At 38.6% G+C, this 25,568-nt stretch overlaps 1 long non-coding RNA gene across 2 annotated transcripts in view; it reads left to right on the top strand.

Moving 5' to 3' along the window:
- The window catches only part of LOC136101764 (uncharacterized), an 82,660-nt gene that overhangs the window by 21,875 nt on the left and 35,217 nt on the right, over nucleotides 1-25,568 (top strand). For both annotated transcript variants that reach the window (XR_011739193.1, XR_011739192.1), the window contains exons 2-3: nucleotides 23,093-23,185; nucleotides 23,949-24,085. This is a non-coding gene — a long non-coding RNA (uncharacterized lncRNA). The remainder of the gene's footprint in view (nucleotides 1-23,092; nucleotides 23,186-23,948; nucleotides 24,086-25,568) is intronic.

Below are 25,568 nucleotides of genomic sequence, written 5' to 3'. Positions count from 1 at the left end.
GGGGATTTAGTATGTTGTGCTGGGTTGACCCTCGTTGACACTTGGTGCCCACCAAAGCTGCTCTATCCCTCCCCTCCTCAGCAGGATGGGGGAGAGAAAATAGAGCAAAAGGCTTGAGGGTTGAGAGGACAGTCACCGATTGCCATCATGGGCAAAACAGACTCAACTTGGGGAAAACTATTTTAATTTATTACCAATGAAATCAGAATAGGGTAATGAGAAAATTAAACCAAATCTTATAGTGCCTTCTCCTCACCCCTCTCTTCTTCCTGGGTTTAACTTCACTCCTGATTTCTCTCCCTCCTGCCCCCAGTGATGCAGAGGGACAGACAATGAGCGTTGTGATCAGTTCATTACAGGTTGTGGTTGCTGCCCCTCCTCCTCCTCCGAAGGAGGACTCCTCTCTCTCTTCCCCTGCTCCAGTGTGGGGTCCCTCCCATGGGAGACAGTCACTCCTGAACTTCTCCAAGGTGGGTCCATCCCATGCACTGCAGTTCTTCATAAACTGCTCCGATGTGGGTCCCTTCCACAGGGTGCAGCCCTTCAGGAACAGGCTGCTCCAGCGTGGGTCCCCAACAGGGTCACAAGTCCTGCCTGCAAAACTGCTCCAGCCTGGGCTCTTCTCTCCATGGTCCACAGGTCCTGCCAGGAACCTGCTCCAGTGTGGTCTTCACATAGGGTCACAGCCTCCTTCGGGCATGCACCTGCTCCGGCATGGGATCCTCCATGTGGTGGATCTCTGCTCTACCATGGACCTCCACTGGCTGCATGGTGACAACCTCACCATGGTCTGCATCATGGGCTGCAGGAGAATCTCTGCTTGGGTGCCTGGAGCGTCTTCCCCCCTCCTTCACTGACCTTGGTGTCTGCAAAGTTGTAGCTCTGCTGCTGTTGTTGCCACTTTTTTTTTTTCCCCCCTTCTTATTATATTATCACAGAGGTGCTACCACCATCACTGATGGGCTCAGCTTTGGCCAGCAGCTCTATCGGACATGGGGGAAGCTTCTAGCAGCTTCTCACAGAAGCCACCCCTGTAGCCTCCCTCCTACCCAAACCTTGCCATGCAAACCAAATACAACTGTATAACACTTTAAGGAAAGATGAGAGTAGGTGTTGGTGTGTTTTGGACCACATTTTTTACTGCAGAGGAACATTAGCAGTAAGACTGACAAAAAGAGAACTAAGGAAGTGCAAGGGGGCAAATAAGGACAAAGGGCCACATCGTGTTTTGAGGTACTGCCTGCCTGTAACTCCTGTTGACTCCTGCATGCAAGGGGGCTGGATTGAAAGAACGTGTGTATATGCATGTGTGTGGAATCAAGGAACCTTATTTGAACCTGTCTTTGGGTTACAGCCAAGTACTGTAAGTCAAGACGGTAGTCAGATGCTTGGGCTGTGAAAGGTACTTAATGCAAAAGAAAAAAACACAGTATAGCTGCTTTGGTTTTGATCTTGCTCATGTGATAAGTGTTCCAATAGCTTCCGATCCTACTGGCAGGTCCAAAGACCTTCTCTAATTATATTTATATAAATGTTAATAACTATTTCAGTATTATTAACGATGGCAAGATTTGGACTCATTAAAGGTGGGAAATTGGTGGGATTAATTTGTTCCAGCTTCTATTTGCCAAGAGAGCATTTTCCCAGCATTATTCTTTCTCCATATATTTTAACTTTGTAATTGTGGATCAAAGCCTACTCAGCTTTGGTTGTATTAAGTGAATCTTACTGAAATAGAGACTCAGAAAGGTATTTTCTGCCAAAAAATGTAACTGGAGAAGTCACAGTTGAGTTCAACTTATTAAATCTGTTTACTCAGTGTGCCTAAATCCTTTTGGAATTAAAAAAAACCCCAACAAACCAAACCTGGGTATGCTTGGGCAGTGGGACATGACAAGTAGTACATTTTTAAAGAAATAGTCCTGGGAAATAAGTTTGAGAAATATCAAAAATACAGGACAATAAACGAGACCTCATAAATGTATTGCCTGGAATAATATGTGGCTCTGTTAAATGAAAATTATTCGGGAATTGTGAAAAATCTGTGAAACTTGCTGATATATTTGAGCTTTCAAAAGAAGGTGTAGGAATTTTACAGCAAACCACTGTGGATGGTCTTTTCCTGAACTTTAATTGCTCATCTGCTTCAGCTTTTAGTAGCTCTTTCCATAAAATGGATATGAATAATTATAATTGTGAACACCCACTATATTTATATTATTTGCATGTGAATATTTACATTTAAGTTCTGGACCTCATTTACTTCATGTCATTTAGATTATAAGATCAGTCACATGAAATGAGACCAAAGGTCCATTTAGGTTAGTATTGCCTCTCACCTGCTGTATGAGAATTTTGGTGAACCTTATTATTTGTAGAGTAACAAATAATGGATTATTCTTCCCTGTTAACAGTCTAAATTACATTAATGGCATTAGTCATTTCAACATTGACACTAGTCATCTTTTGCTTTCAGTCTTCTGGGGTTTTTTCTTGAAGTGAAGCATCTTGGTGTGTTTTGTTTCTCTTTTGGGAAGCTGTTCCATACTTCTATTTATTTTTGATAGTCTAGTATCATGGAAGCTATAGTTTTTTAGAAACTAAAATTATCGTTTTATAAGGTCTTTTTTTCTGAGATGTGATGTCGGAACTGCATACTTTGTAGATGTTTGGAACACGGTAGGTTTATATTGTCTCAGAATTACTTCTGTCTCTAGTAGTTTGTATGGTTTACCTTTTTGAATCCTGTTGCATATTGAACAGCTATTTTCAAAGAATCATCGATAATGACTCCAAGACCACCTCTCATTATGATAATAGTTAAGAAATCATCCTTTTATATGCTTTTGCCGTATGTATTATGCTGCCTTTATTGATTTTATGCATCCGTTATCCATTTTAAAAAACATTAGAATGATTATATTAGGTTAGACCAAAGGTTGCTCTAGACCAGTTTCCTGTCTCTAGTGCTGGCTAAAGTTAAATGCTGTTGGAAAAAAACCCAACATTAGAACAGGGCAATCATGTATTGTTACTTTGTCAGAATATTCTCCCCAGTTCCAGCAGTTTGCAGTTCAGGAAATTCCAGAGTCAGAGATACTGTCTTTGTAGTTAATGAATTTTATTTCCTGTTGCTTAGTACAGTATGATTCTTCTACAAATGCTAGCAATAAGTTTTAGATTTAACTGTCCTGACTAATTATTATCATCAATAATACTTCCTCCTTTTCTGTCCATATACTGTTAGTCTTAATTGAAGTAGTTAAGCCAATTAGTGTTCATCAAACTTTAAAGTTCATGTAGACACCCTGCTAATTGATCATTCTACTTTTCTGGTCAGATCAAATGTAGTTTATGTATTTTCCAATCTTTTGTTAAATCTTAAAGTTTTAATTTTCTGCTTTTTCAGACAAGGTAGAAAGCACTTATTTGAGGAAGACATGGATTGAATTTGAGCCATCCTGTGACTGTTTAAAGCAAAGCATGCTGATGATGAAGCTGTAGAAATTCAGAGTTATTCCAAATACATTCTGTACCAGCTGCAACTGTTTAAGTAATTCACTGGTTTTTGAGGAGGTATGATATGAATAGGGAAGAACTGATAAGTGTTGTGATTTAAAATCTTTCAGATTAACCCTTTATTATGTTCATGCATGATTTTTTGCAAAACTACTGTCCTTAAGCAAATAGTCTTTGACTAAAGATCTGCCTGAAACTATGACAAGTCTCTTGTCTAGTGTTACATGTAGGATTAGATCCTGCATTATTGAAATTAAGGAGAGTTTCTGCTTTGACCTTGTTTACAAGGAACAGGACTTAGGACACCAGTGTGCAGCTGGAGACACTAGAAGATAAAAAGTTACCTGGGGTAGGTTTTTGTGTGATAAAGTATAGAGATAGAACTCTAACACTATTTAGAGTTTCAGTGTTATTTAGGTACTGAATTCCTAACGTGCTTTGACATTGCGTGGTTCTAAGGACAATATTATGTGTAACCAGAAATAAATGTGTGTCACTATTCCTTTGAACAGTTTAATATTTTAGGCCTGGTATGTTGGTTGTGGCTTATGGGAAGAGCAGGCATGCAGTTTATCTTCTGGAAAGAGGAATCCACTACAGTAATTTAGGCTTTTTTCCTGATATTTCCCTATTATCCAATAATCTCTTTGATGAGGAACAGTCCCAAATTTTCTGGTCTCTAAGTCTGGCACCTGCCCTGAATCTTCATTTATTTGGAGAAACAGGCTTCCCAAAAATGCCTTTCATATTTATCAGTGCTGTTTCCATTTACTGCCTGTTCAACCTTTTTAGAGGCTGTAGTCTACCTCAGAAGTTGTTGTTGCTGGGGAAAAAAAATCCAATTCCTAGTTATGCTCTCTGGTCTTAACCAATATCTGTCCCTGAAACTCAAGTTCTTGAGATGGGTCCACGTTAGCTGTTATGATGAGTTTGCTATGGCCCAGGCATTCAAGGTCTAAAACTGTGTCTTTGTGATATGGGTAGAGGTTTGGTGTTGCTTCTTTCCTTGCTACTCAGCATATGGCATATAGGGAAGGTCTCTTGTTGAAAGGGCAGGCTTTACAGATCTTTTGCAATCGATATAGTGCCCTTTGCTTCTCCTGTATTGAGGATTTAACCCAAAGCCTCATTTCAGTTGTACAGAACATGTGAAGGTTATGTCAAGCCTACCTGCAGGATACCTTGGTTGTTTTTCAATTAGGGCTATGTTTCTCAGGAGTTTTCTGTTTACTCATTGTTCAAGATACAAACACTGTGCAAAAGGCAGCTAGACTCTGAGGTTTTCTTCTCAAATGTTTTAAGAAGGCGTTTGTCATTTCATCTTCTCCTAAGCATGACACACAATTTCTTGTGCCTTTTGGGTAAGTACATGGGTGAGGTGTTCGTAGCAGCATGAGGGATGTCATAGGCCTTAGTGATTTACTCTATGGAAAAATGCTGGATGTTCACACAGTGCTTGTCTCCTGCAGCATCCATCTATTATGCAGCTGTACCAGCTTTGGCAACATCCACAGAACACAGTAACACTGTACCCACATTGCCTCAGTCTCCATTGCTTCCTGAATGTTTCTGACCTGGTGGCTCTGCTTCTTACATCTTTTAGATTGTTAAAGCTGCACTGGCTGCCACTGGCACTATACGCATCGTCCTGCCTACATGGTTCTACTTCCTGAAATATTCCCCTTGATGCTTCAAATCTCTTAATCTATCCCTGGAAACAGGTGTGTTTTTGTATTTGTGTGTATTTGCCACTCAGGGTTCGAAACCATTCTACTGGAAGGAATGGTAAGAAAAAATATTTTTGTCTGGTCATTAAAAGAAGAGCATATTCCAGGGAGTCTCAACTATCAATGTCAGTACCCAGTGGTATGTATGTGTTTCACTCCAAGGATTATCTACTTCTCGAACCAGATTACATGGATCAACCTCCTTTCTCATCAACCTAGTGGGCTTGCTTATTTCTCAGCATCATTGTAGTGCTGCGTGCTGAACTATTTGACTTTGTTTTCTAGACGCAGATTCAAACTGCTTGACAGGTTTCTTTTCTATGTTCTTGTGTCTTGATACTTCCTTTTTTTTTAGTGGAGGCCGGGTGTTCTCTCACACATCACATCACTCCAGACTGTTCTTGACATGGCAGTCATGAGTTCCCATTTTATTGAATTACCTATTCAACAGTGGCAATTTATATAGCTACAGAGCACTGGCCCCTTTAGGACATGCAATACTTGTTGAAAATTTGCTGTCTTATAATTCCTTCCTTTTCATTTCCAGAATTAAATTCCACTCCACTGTCTTCAGAATTCTTAGACCAGTTCTGTTTGCCAGGGGTCTTCTGTTGCAAAGAGGACAGTGTTTCGCTAATTAATACTACTACCCGAGGAAATGGCAGGAAGATGTGCCAGTGGAGGTTTAAGTTGGACATCAGGAAAAGGTTCTTCACCCAGAGGGTGCAGGAGCACTGGAACAGGCTCCCCAGGGAGGTGTCACAGCCCCAAGCCTGACAGTGTTCAAGAAGAGACTGGACAACGCCCTCAGACACGTGGTGTGAACTGTGAGGTTGTCATATCCAGGGACAGGAGTTGAATTTGGTGATCCTTGTGGGTCCCTTCCAACTCAGGACATTCTGTGATTCTATAGTATTAGCTGGTCTGTGCCTCCACAGTCTTTGAAGGTTGTAAGCCTTGGCAATGCTTTATTCGTTTTAGGTCTCTGGCTTATATTTTTTCCCAGCCAGGGAACATGCAAGAGATACAGGATCCCCCTGTTTTCTACTTTCTGTACTCAGTTTTTTGGGTGGAACATCTGGCTACTGAAGGAGATTATTGAAATAACTGGTGAGCTAGGCAGTCTGGTTTGGACATGTCTAGCAATCCAAGTACTCAAGAGAGGAAGTCAAGCAGTATTTCAGAATGAATAAGCTGTCTTTTATCAGTGTTAATTAATTACTGAAAAGGATAGATGGTAGTGCCTAATGGTAATATTCTAAAAGACAGCATTACCATTAACCCTTAGAAAACACTTGGTTCTTCGGGGCACGTGATATTCTTGTCTTTTAAACATCATGGAATTTCTATACAAAGTTTCTGGTCAAGGCAGTGCTAAGACATGCACATAAATTCCCCATCTAAGCCTCCACAACTTCACTGCACGGGCACTGATTGTATTTTAATTTCACCATCATCTCAGGCTTTGTGCAAACTTTAAAGTAACAAGTTTTGATATTTTTTTGAGATCTAAACATTGGAAGGGCATTTTTTCCAGACAATCCTTGTTTATGGAACACTGCAACTATGAGTCTTGATCCAGAGTATTTAGCTAGGATTTAGTAAGGTGTCAGTATGAATTACAGAAGAAGCTTCTGTACAAAGCTTTCCTAGAAGCATAATCCTCAGAAGAATTAATAACTGGTATGCTGAATAAATTTTGATATGTGTGTCTTTTAAACAAAAAAGACAATAATTGCATGTTTGGGTTCCTTATATTTTTCTTTTACTGAATTACAAAATATCAGTGTCTCTTCATTACTAAACAAGTCTGTGAGTTGTAATGATAAGCAATTTACCCATTCTGGAGTACTTATTGGACCACTGTCTATTAAAAGTAAATATTACTCCAAGAGGGAAAGTGTATATAATCAAAGGTAATTGTTTAATGACTGATTGGGAATGTGAAATCCTAAGAAGCAATAAAGCCTTCGGGACATATTTTGATACTCAGTTTAAAACTGTGAAATGAAAATCATAATGATTAATTTTAAGAATTGGCCCATGATCGTGAGCAGACAGAGTAGGAAATAAGGGATTCCAAACAGATAAATATCTTCACATTGGAAAAATGCACCAATTTTCACCTCAGTACTTCCTGGAAGAAAAAGTTTTGGCTTTTCTTTATTCACTCAAGGCTTTCTGAATACTTTTCTGCATATCATTTCTATTGTGTAGACTTTTGGTATAAAAATAATCCAAAATTCATTGATATAGTTTTGTTTTCAGAGTCTGCTTTTCCCTGGGCGGGAGAGAAGGAAGTTTTATTTGCTTTCGTAACTTCAATTACCATTTGGCTAAAAGTCTTCTTTCATTGGAAACGTTAGTCCATTTCCGTTCCAACTTCAGGCTGCATCCATGCTTTGGGATAAATACCCATGAGCCTTCTCACAGTTTCTTAGCAGCTCTTTAAATAAATGATAATGAGTATAATAGGCAGCACCACCATTGCAACCTGTTGATGTCAGAAGTTTTTTCTTTTTTTTCAAGAGACATTCAGTTTCTTCTTCATGGATCAATCTCCAGATAATATTAAGCAGTCACGACAATGTATGTCTGTTAATGTCACAGCGTGAAATGCTATGAGGAGGAGCGATAGGAAGTGACATTAGGATGTGCGCAGTGTGTTGGTAAAGTGAGTAGCTAATGGTGCCAGCATTCTGTCTCTGGTATTGCAGACTGGAAAAAAGCTGTAGCGTAGAAGGCATGGGCAGTGTCAATGAAGAGGTGGACCTTGAGCTGCAGCAGCGATGTATCATGGGGCTGCCAAAGAGAAGGGGAAGAAAGTTCTGTTTAAGTTCTCTGATTGTAAGAGAGTGCTCGGAGTTGGTCCAAGTCCCAGGTGTGTGAACTGCCAATGGCTCCAGCGGGCTGGTCCCAACAGCCCCTGGAAATCTCCTTTTGTGCCTTTTGGTTGTGGCCAGTGCCCCATAAGTGGTGGAGAAGTGAGACAGAGGGCACTGTGCTGGTGTTGCACCACGGGAAAAACACTTCTCACTGCATTTTTCTTAGGGAACTGCAGGTGTCACTAAAAATCATGAAGACAAATCCATTCTCTGGAAGCCAGGACACCGGGGAAATCTGGGGAAGTGGTGAAAAAGATGAGTCCTTTTCCAGTTGCAGAGTGTGATAAGCCAATGTAACAGAAAACAGGGTATTTTTGTGTGTGTGTGTGTTAGATCTATCTCAGTGCTTTATGCATGCATGTCCTTAAAAAGCGCTAATTGTGGCTATAATTGGAGTTAGTAACTTTTCCAAGTAGTCATTATGGTAAGAACAGTATAAGAGGTTCAGTTTCCATCTGTTACCAGATCCATGGCTTGAGTAGCAAACTGATTTTTTCTTTCTTAAAATTGGCTTTGTGTCTTGTATTACACTTGTTCGTCACTGTGATCAGTATGTGGAAGATAAGTACCTGTCACTGTAAAATACTTTAAAAATATTACTTTCAAATGCTTCTTCCTGAATAATTGTAGGACTTCCGATGGTCACTGTTTCTGTTTCTTTCTTTATATTTTCTCATGTTGAATGTTACTTATTTGTTTTCTTTCCACAGCTCCTTCAGCTTGGCTTTGCTTATTATTTAGTGACCCCTGCTTTTTTAGGTTATCTTGTAGGACATAATGATATATCTACTTAGTGAAAAGACACAGAAAGTATCTTGATAAGCATGTTTTAATTGATATGATACTGAACACTGTGGAGAATGTAAGACAATTCTCCATTTGCTCTGCATCTTTTCATGTTCTGCCTTTCAGTTTTGATTTGAAGTAATGTCTGAAGTTTCATCCTTGCCTGAGACACAAAAAATCTGGGAGTATTTGCAGTCAATGATCCATCAGAATGTCAAAAAGTTTATAAAGAATTTAATAGGACTATTACTGATAGACCACATTTTTTTCTAAAGCAATGGAAAATGATTGCTGCTAGCTTTAACACTGAACAGCCAACAATCATCTTCCCATCTTTCCATTAGTAAGGGATATCAAAGAATTCATTAAATACCTACTCAGGGAGAAGAAAGCTGGCAAGAAATAGAGAAAGAGATGGACAAACAGACAGACAGCAGCAGGCTGAACTGAAAGGTCCATGGGTCTCTCCTGCTGTACAATGTAGGACAGTCTTGTTGTACTAGGGACTGTTGACTTGTGCCTTTAAGTGATGGGTTATTTTAGAAAAGCTGTCTTTCTGGTGTCAAACTACTGCTGGTTGCCTTAACTTCTGATTTCAGAACCGGTATAATTTGCACTCAGTGATGTGACTGCCCATATCTACTCCCAGAGCTGGAGGAAAGACTGGTCGATCATTTATGCAGGTGCAGAGGCAGCGTGAGGGCCAATTTCTGAACTGACTGGGGGAAGCTGTGGACTGGCCAGATTGGAAAGTGGAATTACTTTTGTCAAACGTCCGTGGCAAGCGTGAATTAACAATTCATCAAATGTGTTTAAAAGTATTCACAGAATTTATTACTTTGCTGTTTTATATCCGACTGTTGGCCCAGCAGGTACGAGGGGTTAATTCCAGAAATATTTCATACCTCTGTCTTGCTGACTTTTTTGCCATCCATCAGTGGTCTCTGGCAGCCTCTTCTCAGAGAGGCTGGGTAGTCTGGTAAGGCATTTGGAATGTTAATGCCATAGTTGAGTTCAGCTTCCACAGGAAACAGCATTGATAATGAAAAGTGCACTTTTGTAATTGAATTTCTGTTTTTCCAAAGTTCTCTGTATCTTGTTCAGACATCTTCAGCACATGTCTGAAGGACTAATATTTTCTATTTTTTTTTTTAAATACTTCAATTTTCTCCAATCATTTGTATTGTTCTAAAGCAATAAATAAAGTATCATGCACATCTGTCTGTCTTTCTCTACCACAAAAGGCTCTACTGAGAGCTTTCCCACTTTCATTTTTCACTTCATCTTTATTGGCGGAAAATCAAACGCCTTCTTGTTTACTTTGGCAGACTGCTGGAGGTTGTGACTGTGTCCTTACATTTTCCCTCTTTGTTATTTTTACAGTAGTGATCAGAAACATGAGCCTTCCTTTATGTGTTTCTTTGCTGAGAATTCCTGTCAAACAACACTGTGGACATAACTGTTCTTGACACTTACTGACAAAATGTCATTATCTGATGCCTGTGTCATATTATCACTTATTCATTTCAGTATCTTCTTATAATAGGGTCATATTGTGCCTTTAACCACATTGTCAGTACCTGTCTTTGACACCTTTCTCTTTCAGCTATGCATCTTTTGAAGGTGAGTTGAATACAATATTCAATTATTGGTTGCACTATCAGGAACCTTTACACTGTTTATATTGTTTTTCAGCTTTTTTCTCTGCTGTACTAGATTCTCTATTTGATGACTGTGTAAGTTGTGAGACTTGTGCGTTTTCCAAGAGCTATCAGTGTGGTTTGCATTACACTTACTACAACTACAACATAATTTATATTTCTCCGATTCAATATTTGGGGTTTGGGTTTTGCAGTTGGTCATAATAATGAAACTGGATTGCAAGGGCTTTCTGTATCTAGTTCATTTCACTATTGGTTCTTGAAGATTATCGCACTGTTTGGTTTCTAGTACAGCAAAAGAATGATCAGATTTTGTATAGAGAGATTTGATGAAAGTATTACTACATGAGATATATTATATATCATGGTCTAAACAGTCTTTTAAAAATTAAGTAAAAAATCCAATAAAACACAAATACATTACTCACACCCGCATGTTTTTAGCTGGTTGACAACTACATTTTGTTCTATTCACGTACTAGTGTTTGTAAGCACCAGGTTGTTTAAGAAATCATTGTGCTGCTTGGAATATTGGAAAATGTTATGTATGTGCCATATGTATAATATGCATAAGTACTTGTTACATTATCATGTTACATGATGTAAATTATCTATGCAAATATTAGTGAGACGAATTAAGACTTTACAGTTACCTCTCTGGATAAAATGTGTCACTGTATGTAGAAATACCACCTACAGTTACCTTTTACTAACCCGAAAGGGTGATACGAGGACTTTTATTGCAGCTGCATCAAAAAATTTGCTGGCAACTTCCCCCATCCCCAGAGAGCATCACAAGAATGCCTTGTTGCCTTAAGTAAATATAGAGGAACAGGTGAAGGGGAAAGTCACTATATACCAGAATGAGAACAACCACAAAATTGAAAAAGATTAAAACCAACATACTCACAATTTCATAATAAACTGAAAATCAGATGGAAAACAAACCAAAGCAAATAATAAAACAGAAACGAAAACATACAGAATAATGTACCCGTGTACACTGAGATATATTCAAAAGCAGAAATAGAGTAATTAGTGATCAAAACTTGTAGATTTCTGCCACAAACTCATAGGTCTGTGAGATTTTGGCCATCTTCCTATGAGAAGACAAGGCTTTTAGAAAGTGTCGAATTCTCACAGATGAAAAGAGACTTAAATGTTGGGACACAGATGCTCCATTGGCTTCTTAAGTTGTTGATCTAGAAACATTTCTTATTCCAGTAAAAGAATATATGGTAGAGCTGCAGGCTGTGGAACATCTCCCCTGTCTCCTGCAAGGGAGAAGGCTTTAGGAGACTGAGATTTCTTGGGAATGCAAAGCCATAGGAGAAGGTTCTTCCCCTCAAACTTGAGCCTGCCAGGGAGAGGAAGAAGAAAATGGTCAAACAGTATGAAGTTCAGTGTCCTTAGTTCAGTATAGGGGATGGCAAGGATGTTTTTTTCGTATTGCCTTTCAGTTATGAAAAGCAGAGCCGAATATATTTTTTGTGTCTTTAAGTAGTCTTAAAGAGATACAGCATTTGTGATCAGCAGTGATTCCTGAGTGCTTTTTGTAAGTGCTAAGTGTGCTGCCTTGCCCACATTCTGCTTTGCTGGCTACCTTCATTTTGTGCCCTAGGACTATTAAGCAGTTCCAAGTGTCATCCCAGAAATAGTTGCACTTTATTGAGATAAGGTAAGCTTTGAATATAAAGTCCTGTCCTGAGATAGATTATGTGCTTGCAAATCTTATTGACCTCACTGGAAATTTGGAATCCTGAGTAGGAGAAGGTTGGAAGACAAGAAGTTCGTTTTTATAAACTCATTACCATGTTTTCCTTTGAGGTTGACTCCTCAACTACCCTATAACAAAGTTCATTATCTCAAATTTTCCTTAGGAGTCCTGTGTTCACTTGTCCCAGAGCCAACATCTATGTTCTTCCTTTAAATCCTTATTTGAGGGAAACTGGCTCACTTGGCAGGCAGAGTTACTGGGATAAATATAACTGGACCTCAATGTAATTCCCTCATGGGCAGATGTAGGCTGACGTTTTTGGTACTGCTTATTGTTTGGTGGAAGGTAATCTCTTGCAAGGCCAGGTTGGGTGTTGATTAAATTATAAAGCTTATGTACAGTGGAAACCAGTAGAAATATAGGAAGCCTGAAAAATGAAGAATCCATCATGGTTTTGCATCTGTGATTTTTCATTGGTTTGGGACATAACCATTTGATTTTGGCATTGTACCCATGTTTGTGTCACTAAATAAGATAGCTAAACCTCCAGGGAATTCCTGTCTCTTAATCAAGGCCATCATTAAAGTGTGTACAAAGAAGTGGGCCTAGAGACCAGAGTTCCTGCCAAAAAAGAACATGAAGATTTTAAAAAACATTCCTGTAAGACATTTACCAATGTTTATGCAATTCTTAGTCCATCTCTTCCACTGCTGCTTTCTGTTGGTGCTGTGTTTCCTGTAAATCTGGAGAAGCAGATAGGAGCAATGCCTTTTTTCACCTTGATGCCATTATAATCTTAATTTTCATCAAAGGATTCTCTTGGGTGCCCCTCTGGGCTTCAGCATTCTGTGCAGCCCTGATTAAGCAAGGCTCCCGTTTGTTTTTAATAGTCTCAGATTTCACTCTCTGAGCACCCCAACAGGTTTGGAGGGCCTGTGGACATCAGGATTTTAAATCATCATCTTAAATGTGTTTATTACATGCACATAGACTGAAATATGTCTATCAGATGTGCATAGAATGTGCATATTTATATAAATATTGAATATATGTATGGACTTATTTTATCTTGTTGCGTTTGCTTGTTGCTAAGAATTATTCATTCTAATTTCTGTGTATTGTAAGAGTACGTGTAAACAAACACATGGTATTAGTGGTATTAGCACGAAACTAATGGGAGCATTGGCTTCAAGGTCTGGATCTGCCAGGTATTTGCTGTCACATGGCCATTGGGTTTCAGACAGACTGTGTGTGTGTTACATACACATATGAATACACTGTCAGCTGCGAAGATCTAACATTGAAAATCAGACCTTGACTCTTACCTTTCTGTATTTCCAGGTTTTCTCCATTCCCTCAGTAATGTGAACAAATTTTGCAATTAAACTGTTGTCTTTGGAATTAAATAAATTGTAGAAAATAGTAATTAGGTGTGAATCTTATTTTTAACTCTTGTAAGAAATTTGAACCTATAATTAGCAGTGGTGAGGGCAAAAAAGAATAGCTCAGGAGTTAAACTGACCCGAAGTGCATACTTTTTACTAACATCTAAAAAAAAAAAACCAAACCCCAAACAAACAAACAAAGCTCAGCAAACAGTCCACACAATTGGTGCACAGATGGTATGGAGCAGAAACAGATTTCTCTGCAGAACTGCAAAGCTTTCATCCCATACAGTTTCTACACTGATACAGATTTTACCCATCCATCTGAGCTGTTAGGTTTTTGTGCACTGAGTGTGAGACTCAGAGATTTGGCTTCTGCATCAATGCACCCCCACAAATAAGGGTATGTCTTGCATACTTTCCTAGCGCAGTGCCAGAATCTTTCTCCTGCTCCATGACCTGATATAGCAGCTGCAGGTGGTTGGCAGCTCCTCTGGTCCCCTTCCTCCCAGGGCGCTGCTCTGTCGAGTGGGACGGTCTGCTGGGCCCCATGTCCCCTCGTTCTCACCGAGGTGTCGGGCTCCAGGGAACCCCCTTGCTGGCAGGTTTCCCGGCTGCAGCACAGAAATGCTGGCTGACCGTGAGCCCCAGCACCAGGTGTGCCTCCTGTGCAGGACCAGCCCACAGTTTTGTTTTACTCCTTGGAAAAGAAGAAATGTGACAAGACTGAGCCATTTGTAAATGAAGTTATGCAAAGCTACAGTGAATTTTTTTTTTTCTTTACCAAAGCTTAACGATTCGAAAAATTTTTTCTCGTATTTCTTCCAGCCTGTATCAAATATAACAGAAATTCATCTGCTGCTTCAAACATCTTTTTGGTACTCTGTTGTATCTGGATAAATGAGTCTGAGGACTCTTGTTTTAATGGACTTGTGAGATGTTGTCATTATTTTTCAGGCACCAAAAATAAATGTTTCATTTATTGTTTCACAGCTGATTCCACTGGTGTGGCTTGTTGAAATTTTGCTTATTTTGGGTCTGGCTGAGCCATATTTTGTCAGGCAAAGCTGCCACCAAAGCTTGATGGGAGATTTGGCCAAGTAAAGGCTCTAGGATTTGACATGCATTATTTTGCTGTGTCTTTGTGCTGTTACTGTCTTTCATTTCGATTGGAACATAGATAATTATATTCTAGATTTAAAACAACAACTTTTTTTTTTTTAATAAATAAAATGTTTGTTTTACTATCCAAAGCCTGGAAACACCTTCAAAGAGGTGATTTTAGTATCTTATAATTTTCTGTACACCATAAATGGTTACTTGGAATGTGTTTCTAGTTGTCTGCCCTAAAAGGAAAAAAATACTGACCAAAAGAATTTAAAGTGCTTAAGAGTTTTAACCACAAAGGATACACAGAGAGGCTAGAATGGCACATGGTGCTGAGCCTGTCAGATTCTTAAAATACCAACAATTTGGTGGTCTATAATCCTGTCACTCTTTTCATGTATCTGAAAAAAAATGCTTAACATCCTTGTTAATTGAAACTAGGGCTTTCAGGCTAGAGATTTGATTCTTCCAATATCAATGTTATAAAATCAAGGAGGATTTAGGGTAAGAGTATAGGGCCTTACTTTCTAAAAAACCTGCTGAAGCTTTAGAAAAAGGTTTTTCTAAGAGATCTACTCAGAAATTTTCTCTTGTGTATCATGTTATCCATGATTTCTCTTTTCCCTTTTTTATTGTTGAGGAATTTTCTTCATAAGCTCTGTGTTTTAAAATCCACATGCTCCTTTTTCTTCCTACCTGTGTGAATTAAACCTTTATTTGTGACTTCATTCATTTAAATTTTTACGATGACACAAAAGATCAGATCCAGAGAAAAGCGGAGAATTGGTCAGTAGAAGTTAGTGCTCAGGATTTCACAGGACTGAGCCCACTGAAAGAACTACAGTCATGTTGAGGCACGATTTTCTAGCAAAAACCAATGAGCTTTACATGTAAAGTGGTCCAAAAATATACAAAGCATTAACACGAATATTTAGAAATAAAATGGTTTAAAAAAAAAAAAAATCATTATTGGTTGAAAATCTAAGAATAGAAAGATTTTTGACCACAAATGATGGTACTAAATAGCACATAATCTACAGTGTATGAACCTGAAACCATTCTAGAAGGAACTGGAGCTTTATCATCTTTATTGTAATCATCTTACAATTATTTAGTCCACTACATTTATTCAGGGATGTCTGGTTGTCTTCACCCTTTTCTTATCTGTGTCTTACAAACAAAAAATATGCCGAGATGGTCTGGACCAGTGAAGCAGGAAATTACAAATCCTCATCAGTCTTATTTGTTGAGCCACATGTGGTTGGTGTTGAGATTTGGGTTTGGGTTTTTTTTTTGGTGAGAAATGAAGTTTGCCTCTCCTCAAGGAGCAAGTCATTCTGCACTGCAGTAGATGGGTTGGTCAGCCTGTCATAGCTTTTCAATGCAATCAGTTTGTTCTTTATGCAAACCATTCTTAGCTTCTTTCACTGAATAAATGGAGACAGGACAGTTGCATGTAGTCTCTAGAAGACTAGATGAGGAGAAACTACCTTCATCATTGCGTTGTATTATTTTTTTCTGCTACACAGGGTGTGCTTACAGATATCCTTGTCCAGTTCCCGGCAATGAGGTTGTAGGAAAATAATTGCTGAGAATAAGTAGCTTGAGAGTTCATAACGCATGCCAAGTCCATTTGATCTTGAGAATAAGGTCAGACCTTCATTTTACTGAAGTGTATGTATATTTTTAGAAATTTTCTCCATCTGACAGCAGCAAGATGCATAGGAGAAAGAAAGTGAGTGTCCTTCCACCAAAGAGGAAGAAGAACATCCTTGATTTAGCACAAGATATTTGTGTATAGTGGGAAAGATGGAATCTTAAAAGGCTCTGTTGACCTTCATCACTGAAGTGAGAAGGGAACCAAATGACAAATATGCCCCTTGCCTCATATTGAAGTCTGACCCTAAATTCCTGTATGTAGGCTATTTGTGCATTTCATCTTTGTGGATACTAGCAGACTTGTATGTCAGAGAAGAGCTGAGAAATTAGTGATTTCTCAAATGAGACAGTTACCTTTGGTGTTGTGGTTTTATTTGATGCTTGGCACATTGTAAATTGCAAAACAACCTGCTTTCACTCTGATGTGAGATCCCTGTGACTTCTGCTCCCTAACTGGATGGAATGGACTTCTTCTTCTCTCTTATATTTTGTCTCAATTTCTAGACTACTAAGAAAAGGTATAATCTTGCAACAGTGTTCATAAGCTCTTGTCACATATCATATATTACACAAAGTCGCCTAGGTATTCTTTGATTTCCAGGTTTTTCAAACATCTCTCTCCCATATACTTTTTGAATGATTATTTCCTTCAGCTTGCATTTTTCCAGAATGAATCTCATTCTGGGGGATATCCAAAGCCTGTTGAGGTCAGAAGAATGTCTCCTATTGACTTCAGTGGGCTTTGGATTTGTTCCTTTATTTCCTATAGCCAGGAGCCAGATTCTGCACACCTTATTGTTTTAATGGGTATTTTGTGTTAGGAAGGCAAGCAGCGTTGTATTCCATAGTCTGGTATTTTTGAACTTCTTTGCATTGTATTTCACTGTTTTGACTAGCTTTCACAGTGGTACAATATAATTTACAAATATAAGTGCTGTTTATATGTCACCATGGATAGCTAATGGAAATCTTAAGTAATATTGAGTAAACTCTGTTGTGTCCTGCTACCACCTCTTTCCAGACTTGATATATGTTCTTCCATTACCTTTTGTTTCAGTCTTTTAATTACTTTGCAGTTCATAAAGTTTTGTCAGTGTTTGGGAAAATGTGAATAATTTGTGGGTAAGGTTTTGAGAGGCATTGTGATCAGATATAAAGTCCAGTTACAGATTATATTCTACATATGTTAAGTTTTGCCCAAATTCAGGAAAGTGCTTTAACATGTGCTCGTCTACCTCGTTAAGAAATTCAAGTATATTTTTAAATGTAATTGTCTAAGTGGGACTTTGGTCTCACTAAAAGTTAACTGAAACTTTATATTCATTCCTGAATAGGGAGATCTTTTCAAATTGTGTGTATATATCTCAGTTCTCTAAGATGAAGGATTCCGAACTATTCTACAAAGGCGGTACCTGCAAAGACTATTCACCATGACAGTATGGTTACCTCTGAACTGAGTGTGCTATATATCTTACTCAGGATTTGCCATTTAAAGTTAAAACTGGAGGGGGTTTAGTGGAGGTCCGTCAAGATTGTCAGAGGCTTGAAGGATTTGCCTTAAGAGGAGAAGCTGAGGCTTGTTTAACCTGAAGAAGATATGGCTTTTGGGGCACCTTATAGAAGGATGTCACCAAGAGGATGGAAGCAGGCTATTCACAGTGCTACATGATAGGAGGACAAGAGATAATGGACAGAAGTTGATACAAGACAAGTCTGGACTGGATAGAAGGGAAAACTTCTTCACAGTGAGGGCAGTCAAGCATTGGAACAGGTTGCTCAGAGGTGCTGTGCAGGAGGTTTTCAAGACCAAACTGCATATGAGTAAGTTGGTCGGATCTCATAACTGACCCTTCTTTGAGTTGGAGGCTAGAGTGGATGACCTCCAGAGATATCTTCCAACCTGAATTATCCTGTCATCTTTTGATCCTGTTCATGTTTTCTGTTGCTTATAGTTCTAGTATGCTCTTGATCTCTCTCTGGGTTCATACATTTTTTTTCTAATAGCATTTATTCAATTATTTTTGTGGAAGGAGAAGCAAGAGATACTGGAAAGCAAGTTCTAGAATTCCTTGGACTTCCGTAGGAAAGTGTTAATCTGTATTTCTCCCTTTTGAATTTTCCCATTTCTCAGTACCTACTTCTTTTGACATACCAATTTAATTGTCAGTGGTTCATATATTAACTAGCTAATTCCTTTATGATCTGGGGATGCATATGTCCTCCTTCTGGTTCAATTTTTTTCCTAGCTGTTTTATTAAGTACTTGTTATAAATAGCTGTACCAGCAAGATTCTGCTGCTCTACTTACTCAGGCATCTTTTACTTAGTTTTCTTGTTAAAGAATATTTTTTTGGTCATTATTCCTTTGTTCTTTCATTTTCACACAGGGCCATCTGGAGCTAGTTGCCTAGGACCATGTCCAGATAACTTCCAAATGTCTCCATGGATGGCGACTCCACAACCTCCCTGGGCAAACTTTGCCAGTGCTCAGTCACCCTCGCATTTAAAAAGTGTTTCCTGGTGTTCAGATGGAAACTCGCATGTTTCAGTTTGTCCTCGTTGCCTCATCACTGGGCACCACTGAAATGAGCCTGGCTCCCTCTGTACATCTTCTCTTCATGCATTTATATGCATCCCCCGAGCTTTCTCTTCTGCAAGCCATACCATCCCAGCTCTCTGAGCCTTTCCTCATGTGAGGTGCTCTAGTCCTTTAGTCATTTTACTGGCTCTTCGCTAGACTCTCACCTGTAGCTCTATATCTTTCTTGTACTGGGGAGCCGAGAACTGTACACAGTGCTCCAGGCGTGGCCTCACAAGTGCTGAGTAGAGACCTCGACCTGCTCACAACACTTGTCCTAACATAGTCCAGGATAACTTTGACCTTCTTCACAGCAAAGGCACGTTGCTGGCTCATGTTCAACTTGGTGTTCACCAGGACCCCAAGTTCTTTTCTGCAAAGCTGCTTTCCAGTTGGTCCTCTCCCAGCATATATTGGTGCATGGGGTTGTTTTAGCACATTTTGATTTCATACTTAGCAGAGCGCCTGCAGGGGTAAAGACCAGCAAATCTAAAAAGGCACAGGCAGTTACCTAATGCAATCTGTTCATATACATAAGCCTTAGTTGAACTGTATGTAGAATTACAGATTGTCTGAGACCATGAAGCCCATCATTTCAGATCATAGTTCACAGACTTTAAAATTGATATGAATTACTCTATTGTGATTGTGTATTTTTTTTGCAATATTCTTCCTACAATCTGTAGTTTCAGCCTAGGTGTGTCTGGGGCAGGACACTTCCATTTTTTTTTTGGTATCCCCTACATGCGTACAAATCTCTCGTAGGATGCCTCAGGGAATGTTCATCAACAGAGACCTGCTCTGTACACAGAAAATTCAATCTATGAAGAGATACTACTAGGCAGATGTTCTTCCTACACCAAAGATGTTACGTGGTTCTCGTGGTGTTGTGAACTTACAGCATGTAATGGACAAACAGATCTGATCAGGGAATGAACTTTTTTGTTTCTCTTTCTCAGAAAACTTGAAACTTTGTAAAAAAACATCATGCCAAGTGGGAACAAAAAGACAAATTGTTGAGCATCTGCAGGAGAAAAAGATTAAAGTTAGTACTACTTTGGATCATTTGAATTGTAGTGTTTGACTAAAATAAAGATATTCAATTAAAACACTTGTGATTTTTAAATTATAAAATATTGTAATGTGAAAATTGGAACCTTTCTTTTCCAAAAATGTCTGATTGAAATATATCTACATTTTAGAAGTGTTTTCCACTTTGTCAAGAAAACCTTAAATTAAATTTGGTTTCTTTTAGGAAGGGATTCCATGGAAATGACAGCTTTCTAGTGGAGAGTTGCTCTACACATTTTTAGCACTTTGTGTAAATCATTTAACTGAAATACCTCTGCTTTTCTTCCCATGTGAGAGGAGAGTTATATAGTTTATTGACCTCACTGTCTGTTAGGATAATTAATCTGTATTTATTAAGCACTGTAAAGAAGAGAAGCTCAATTCCAAAATGGAATTATAAAAAATACTGTAGTAGTCTAAATGTCACCAAATTTCAAAGACATTAAAAGGCATTGTCAGGAATACTCTGAATCACTGATATGAATTAATTAAAATAAATAGTTTCCTTAACTCCTTAAAATAACTGTAGACCTTGTTGTCCAGAGTTAAACAGGCAGACATTATGTACAAAAATCTGTGCGCATCTTTTTTCCCAACTTAGAAACAGCATTTAATTTCATCTGTCACTTTACCAACTGGTTATTGATACCGTGAGGTGCTTCTATATTTTGCCTCAAACTACTTTATTTTTTACTATCCTAAGCAATTTCCTGCTATCAGCAGAATGTGTAAAATTTCTATATACTCCATATTTGAGATTAGTCATGAGTACGCTGAACAACACAAATTCCAGCAGAAGCCTTGCAATGCCTCACGAATAACTTTCCTCCCTTCTTATAACTGCCCATTAGTTCCTTATTTCTTTTCGAATTTGGAAAAAGCTGATAATGCTCAAGAGGACCATTCCTCTTGTGCTGTGGTAGCTTCGCTCTTTCAAAGGCCTGTGAATTTTCCCAAAGCTTTATGGAAATCCAAGTCATGTGCACCCAAGTATAGAATTGCAACACCACAGTTACCAGGTCATCTTATCCGCATGTTCCTTTAGACAAGACTAACACATTTTTGAGACATGACTTGCAGCTGCAAATCTGCATCAGTTCTTCCTCAGTTAAAATCTGTCACAGCTGTAACTCCCATCATGTTGCTGTGCTGGGGCAAGCTTGTTAAAATACTCAGTCCTTGTCTTCTAAATTATTTGGATGCTTACCCTTTGAATACCCCAGGTAGTAGTTTGCTTTTTTTCATAAATGGTATTGAGGGGACATTTTATAGAAAAAGAAGGTAAGAGTGAACAAAATAACACTTCTGTGACTAAATCATTAGCACTAGGAAGTTCATTAAAAATGCTTGTAAATAAAACCAAATTCTGGAAGTATATTTTGTGCAAGAAAAAAAAAGAAAACAAAAAATATCCTTCAAGGTGAGTCAGTTCCTGATCTTGTCCATCTGTATAGCTCACTAATTATTATTTTCTTTACAAGCTCTCTGATACTGCTTTCTGTGATTTGATTTTCAGATACATATGTAGGCCAATTTTATAGAAAGGGAATTAATCTAGGCTTTGGCTTTCGTTCAGCTATGTCTGGCATATACAAATCTGAGATCTGTAATAGAAGAGTCTGTTTTAGAGACATCCACATTCACATCAGTATCATGTTTCTAAATTTCACAACAGTCATAATTTTCAGAGCTTCATACTTTGTATGTGCTAGATTTCCCTGTTGTGTCAATTGGCTCTTCTCTCCACGAAGCACTGAAAAAAGCGTGTGTAAATTCAGACAAAAATTGCCTGTGCTGTTGACATTTTCCGCTGTTGAAAAGGTAGCAACTCACTTCTGATTTTCAGCTTGCTTTAAACTTACAGAAATGGTGCAACAGCTGCCTGTTTCTAATTATTCCTGAAAAGCCAGTGAGAGGTAGGATGAAGGCCACGCAGGAGAATGATTCAGAGCGATCTGGAAATTTCAGCTATTGATCTTTGACTGATGACGTTCGCTTTGCTAAGCCTGACGTGTGCTGCCCAGACCAGAGGTTGTTTGTAAAGTCCACTGCGTCCTGTTCTGTCCAGGGCAAGAAATCTCAGCGATGAGGGTTCAGAAAAGATGGTGATATTCTTTTTTTTAGAAGTAGTGCAAAATGATGAAACAGAAAGGGCTTAAAGAACTGCTTGTTTGAGAACAACAGCTTTGGTGAAAAACTGAAATCTCTACAACTGATCAATGACATCAGCAGTTACCAAACGTCTTTGCCCATCACTGCTACAGTGTTCAAAACTAGTTGTCTGTATTTAAATAGGTTCCTGAATCTGTAATGATAGTGAGTTTATAAATAGTTGGATGTTCAGCTGGGTTGGATCTCACAGCCATTCCCTGAGATTTGTGGATATCTGTCACTGAGGTATAACAACTTTACTGACACTAGGGAGACTAAATATGGATTGAAAAACTTAACATTAGGCAACTGTGCTAGTATTTTGGCCCTATGTCCTAGAAAATGATATTTTTATTTGTAATCTTGGAAAAAGTATAGTGAACAAAACAATTTTTAAACATTTTTGCCTGGTAGTTACAGTATCCTCCAAAAGCTTAGGATTGGCACAATCAAATTTAAGAAATTGGCTAGGTTTTCTTAAAGATACGTAGAGTAGGAGCACAATTCTACTAAAATGAAAGGCAAGTTTATTGCTTTTCCATACTTCTGGATATGAGGCAGTGAGACAGAAGAGCCCTATAGAAGCTGGATGTAAAATGAGCGGTTTCAATGTGATTGTGCTTTATTTTATGCAGACAAACAAACATATGCATGTGTGTGTATAAAACCCCTCACCTAACTTTGATTCTTGAGGAGTCTTGATCACTCGTAGCTTCCTGGCTTGCTGCATTAATGCTACTATTTAATATGGATTCTTTTCTATTTCACTTAGCACTGTTCTCGCCTTTTCTTAAGCAAATCTCACTCATCCTACCTCCATTTCTCAATGATGTGTTTATTTTCACAGTTCTCTCAAACATCTCCTGCAGAGGCAAGCTCACTGACCGCTTTTCAGTAACTTCTGAGACCGAAGAGTGCACTTTCTTCATATGATCAGCTGGTAATTTGAAATCTAGGTCTCTTCATCTTCCTATTTCCTGGCAGCTTTTTCTAAAGACTGTCATGGGGCAGCCAGTCATCCTCGAATGCTTCATGCAAGAAGCTGATCTCTACAGAAGCTCAGATAACTGCTGTCTTTAGGGATCTTCTTTATTGAAGAACCCATTGTCCAGTGTTATGTGCTTACCTTGAGGTATATTTATTCTGTGTGTCACATGAGCATCTGCAGGGCAGATAACAGCAATTTGTGGAACTTCTATCCTAAGCTGCAAATAACTGTTTTGTAATACAAGCTGCCTCATCCCTCACGCACAAGAAAATGAAACTGAACTGTTAACTTTACCATATCTCAGTAATGTTTCTCTTCTTTTTTTTTTCTTGTTAAAATGGAAAGATCTTCAAATAGTAGAATAAAGATTTATATTTTTATTATCACGGACAGTATTTAGAAGTACAGCTCCTAAAGACAGCTAACTCCTCTGTTACAAGGCTATTTTGGAAATCACTGCAAGGAGCAGGCAGGAATTCTCCCCTTCCTATGTTCACTGTTGCACAAACGAATTCTCTGCTGCCTCTGACATGCCAGACACATCTCATTGCTGGTATTCAGATATGATGGATTATGCCTCAGATCTGATGTTCCTCTGTTAGTCTTATGGTACAATATGCACTTCATTTGTTATGGTTTAAATCCTGATAAAACTGTTACATAAAGGAAGCTCTTAAGTGGTCATGGGCTTAATGTCCCTCCATCCTTTTTACAGGAAGAAAAATGACTAAAACTTGAAGTCAGACTCTGGCATGCTTTGATACCATATGCCTGCACTATTGAGAGACTGGAGCAGAGTATCTGGAGAAAGATGAGAGAGTGTGGGTGGCAATAGAAAAAACAACCACGACTGTAAGTTAGCAAGATAATATCCTTACTTTCTTCTGTGGGTCTCAAGAGTGATTAAAAAAACATTGGTGTTTTAAAAATATTGCTGAAGACTACAGTGTGACTCATAATGCTTCAGAGAATGGAATTCTTGGAAGTTTCACTGTAATGCCAGATTTCAGAATGGAGGGCAGCAGAGCTGCAGAGAAGTAACATGGGGCTATGTTGACGGAGAAAGAACATCTCTAAGGAAGTGCAGGCGAGAGAGAAAGAAAGGGAAGCGAATGAGCCTGGGGAGAGATGACAAGACAATTATTTATACTGAGAACTGTTGCTTGCACTGATGGGAATGTTTCACTGCTTTTTGAAATTTTATTGACCAGCATGCCTGCCTACACAATGCTTGGTCATATGCACAGCAGGGGAGGATATGTAAACATGTTGGCCAATTAGACAATTAAAGCATTTACATGCGACTCTGAAAGTCTATCCTAGAGCTGGTCTGAAACTTTTGAATGAAACTTCTTTTTGCTTGGGGGGTGGGGAGAGTAAATTTCTGGTAAATTCAGCTATTTTATGAGCGAGTATATTGGGCAAAAGTAAATTTTCATTGGGAAGGTTTGTCAGGTCTGAGTAGACTTTCTGGTCAGAATAAAATAAATAAGAATGACAATTATCTGGAATTAAATAGTAGCCGCACAGTTAGGGCATGCACCTGATTTTTACTTGATACTGTAGCATACCTATTTTATATTCTAAATAAGAGTCTTCGCTAGGAAGTGAGCCATCTTTCTTCCACCATCCCCCACGAGTGCTGATCAGCATCAGTTCACCTAAAGTTCCCAGGAAATGGTTTATGTGTTTCACGGGCTGTGACATTGGCAGGGACATGGGCACTCTGGGTTCAGATCCATGAACGTGGTCTGGGCTTGTACCAGAACCTCCTCCTTTAAGTGAGTGTCCTAACTATCCATGATTGAATTCTCACTAGCACTTACAGGGGAAAAAGATATTGTTTATACTGGAGGCCTAAATACTGAAATCTAGGCACTTTTATTTTAAGAGCACTCTTACAGTGTCTCCTGTAAACTATATCTATAGTTTGTGCATATGGTTAACTAAAATATGTTGGTTCAGAGCACTGAAAATGTATTGACGGCTTAAAGGTGAATAATGCTGCTGTCTAAATAGAAACTTCATGTATCTTTTAAACATTTAACGATTATTCATCTGAAAAGTCACATCTGAGAAATGCCATGACTTGATATTTGGTACTTCCTCTCTGAAAAGAAAAATCATACATCCAGCAGGGGTGCGAATACGACAACATTTGTGTAGGTGATGGTCATATATCATGGTTAAATAAATACCCTAGGTGAACAATTTTTTTATATGTTCTTGGCTGAAAATTGTTCACATAATTTAATTGATTAAGTGTATGGATAAAGAATAGATTAACAGGTCATAACCAGTTCATGAACAATTAATGAACAGGAAGAAATACTAT

This window comes from Patagioenas fasciata, chromosome 5 (assembly GCF_037038585.1).
Source record: "Patagioenas fasciata isolate bPatFas1 chromosome 5, bPatFas1.hap1, whole genome shotgun sequence".
NCBI classification, from domain to species: domain Eukaryota; kingdom Metazoa; phylum Chordata; class Aves; order Columbiformes; family Columbidae; genus Patagioenas; species Patagioenas fasciata.
The sequence above is the reverse complement of the archived record's forward strand: the minus strand, read 5'-3'. Positions and strand labels throughout refer to the sequence as shown.